Source organism: Microtus ochrogaster, chromosome 2 (genome assembly GCF_000317375.1).
Source record: "Microtus ochrogaster isolate Prairie Vole_2 chromosome 2, MicOch1.0, whole genome shotgun sequence".
NCBI classification, from domain to species: Eukaryota; Metazoa; Chordata; class Mammalia; order Rodentia; family Cricetidae; genus Microtus; species Microtus ochrogaster.
Genome location: NC_022010.1, coordinates 7,445,111 through 7,448,332, shown reverse-complemented (window position 1 = coordinate 7,448,332; position 3,222 = coordinate 7,445,111).

The window sequence follows — 3,222 nt, the reverse complement described above, 5'->3', positions numbered from 1 at the left end:
GAAGAAGAAGAAGAAGAAGAAGAAGAAGAAGAAGAAGAAGAAGAAGAAGAAGAAGAAGAAGAAGAAGAAGAAGAAGATATTATAGTTTGGCTAGAAAGGAATGAAGATGAATTACGCACAGGAGGTTTCTTTATTAGGAAAATAGCATCCATCAGGATAGCACATGGACAGCTGGAGAGGCTGCAACCTCAAAATTACCACCCACTCATGAATGGTGCATGGCTACTTCTGCCCTGTTGTAAAGCCAATGGTTGCAGCAGAAATGGTGTGGCTCATGGGAGCTAAAATATTTACTCTGTGGCTCATTCCAGGGAGCTATGCCAACTCCTGATTAAATCGGTGTTCTCTATACACACTCTGCCCAGACCACACTTCACCCTAATTCTCTTCTCTTTGACTTTTTTCTTGTCGTTCAGGGTGAAGTCAAATGTCTCAAAAGGCCTCCCATCTCTGACGGACAGATCCAGTTGTATCCCTAATGAACTACCCACGGGCTGTGTTTCCAGTAATGAGTAGCCTGGTGTGGCCTGTATGTGCCTGAAGTCCCAGCCCCTTGGGAGGCTGAGACAGGAGGACTGCTTGAACAAAGGAGTTTGAGGTCAGCCTGGCAACATAGAACAATTACCGTTGCCTCCAGAGAGAGAGAGAGAGAGAGAGAGAGAGAGAGAGAGAGAGAGAGAGAGAGAACATGTTAGCAAAAGGCATCCTTTTCTCCTGTTTCTGGGATTCTAGAGGGCTCGGCCAACAGCAGTGTGAGATTCAGAACATACGCTAAAGTTGGTCATCCCTAGAGCAAGCCAGCGAGCCACCTGTGGCATGAAGAGAGAGGACACCAGTGGTGGCCAAGTTGGATCAAATTGATTTGTAGACTTGGAGCCAGAGGCTTTAGAACTCACACAGAGTTGCATCTGTATGTTCCAAATGTCTGGTGGACTAGGTGTGTGCTTCAGTGGCAGAGCGTTTTACCCAGCATGCCCTGACCCTGGACCCCATCGCCAGCACCACACATGCAGAACACTCTCTATCCATAATGAGGCCAAACAACCAATTTTAAGCACTACGAAGTCTCCAGAGTCCAGTTCTATCACAAAGTTGTCTCCCTCCTATTTTCTCCATTTTTCTTTGTTTCCCTTGAACTTATTAACATCGGTTACTTTCCCCTGACCCCAGCATCTCTCCACCTTTGAGGAGCTTTCTAGTTACTATGTTTCTCTTTGTTTTTAATGATCTGGTCCTATCAGTGAGCCTTGTTGAATTTTGTTTGGTGGCTATGAGACATATATAGAGTCTCTAAATGACTGTCTGGCCCTGAAGAGACACGGGGAATGATCACAGCTCTGTCAGCCAAGCTGGGTGAAGGGTGTGTTTCTGTTTCAATGTGACACCATCGTCCTTGTTCATGAAGTCCCCTCTCTCTGCCCCTATGACCTAACCTCCTAAATATGGCAAGAGTTTGGAAAACTGGTTTGTTTTTTTTTCTGGAACTTTCTACGTGGCTTCTCAGCCTTTTGCTCTGTGCTGCATCCAGATCTGCCAGTTATCCCAAGCTAGAAAATGCCATTTTCAGACTCATTTTCTCTTCTACTCTGGGATATCAGCCTCCCAAAAGCCCCTTGTTTTTGTCCCTATAGATTGCTGAGAGGAGCACCAGTTCTTCAGGTTTCTCTGCCCCACCCCTGCGTCACGCCAACAGTCCATATACTGGTGAAAGTTTATGTTCTCAGCCTTTTTCCTGGCATCCATACCAGCTCACCCACTTAGAATTCTTCTGTCTCCAGAAGCCTGAAATGGGGCCCCTTGGGTCCCAGGGTCTTCTACAGATCTCTTAAGAGAATTTAGTAGGAATCGATAGTGATGGCGGGAGAGGCTTTGATATTGTTCCAAAATGGCTTCTGTTTGTCATCAAAGATGTTTCTACTGAAACTTAGACAACGAAAATAATCATAAGTCATCAATTGGCAGAGCAGCAGCCAGTGCATCTCTGTCCTGTTTGAAAACAGCCCACATTATGGAAACAACCTCTCTATAGGAGAAACACTCTTTTTTAGAATTGACTTTTTAAAATTTTTATTAATCTTTATTATATGTATTTATTTATGTGTGTGTGTGTGCACAAGTGTGCATATATGTGTTTATGTAAGACAGGGTGGGCACATTTTAGGAGTTCATTCTCTCCTTCTACCATGTGGGTCCCGGGGCTCCAACTCGGGTCCTTAAGCTTGACTGCAAGCCCCTTCACCCCTGAGCCATCTCGCAGACCCTGAAGTACTCTTTCGGAACCTTTCCGGCCATTGAATACCACGTGATCCGGCCATTGAATACCACGTGATCCGGCTCTGCCATTAGACACAGCACATGGAGGTTTTAGTGGAGGGGAGACAATGGAGAGGAATCTGACGGGAGATGGTACACCTGCTCTCAGGTGCCCAGTCCCACGTGACTTGTGATGGCTATGCTGAGGGGCCTGAGGCCATGTTCACAGGTGGCCCTTACAGGTGGTGTTGGGCATCACCCTGCCCTCAGAGGCCAAGCTGTCTCTCTAGTCTTCCTGGGAAGTCTTGCTAACCACACCTTGGTCTGCTCAGGCAGTCCTAAGTAGTGGGTGGGGTAGATTCAGTAGAAATCTCCTCCCTCCTCGCCTCCTCCCCTTCAGGGTCTATTGTAGCCTATAGCCTGGAACTTACTACAGAGCAGAGGATAATCTGGAATGTATGACCCCGCCCCCTCTTCCCTTTCAGTGCTGAGGTGTAACCTGAGATGGTCCAGGAGTCTGCACTGGGCTCCAGGTAGGAGTGGATGTCTCCTTCCCTGCCTGCTCCCCATCCCCTGCAGAACTGAGCAGGAAAGGGGCCATCCTAGCTGAGAAGTGATGGGCACAGAGTATCAGCTGCCTCACTGCGTCCTGGTGACCCGTGGGGCACACAGGGACTGGTTAGCGCCTTAAAGACCTAGGAACCCCATCAGGGTTAAGGCAGGCAGGGATGACCTCCCACGCCCCTGCCTCCATTCTTGCTCTAGGAAGCACACCTTCCAGCTCCCAGGGCCCCTCGATTCAGTCTTTTCAGGGTGGTTCAAGCCCAAGTATGCTTTGAAATTGTCACCTGGCCTCTGGGGAACAGGATCAGCTTGTCAGAGAAACTTCTAGATAAGATCTTGATCTTATCATGTATAGGCTGGAGGTTGAGAGTTACAGATGGTCAAGGGACAAGCCTGACCACCTCT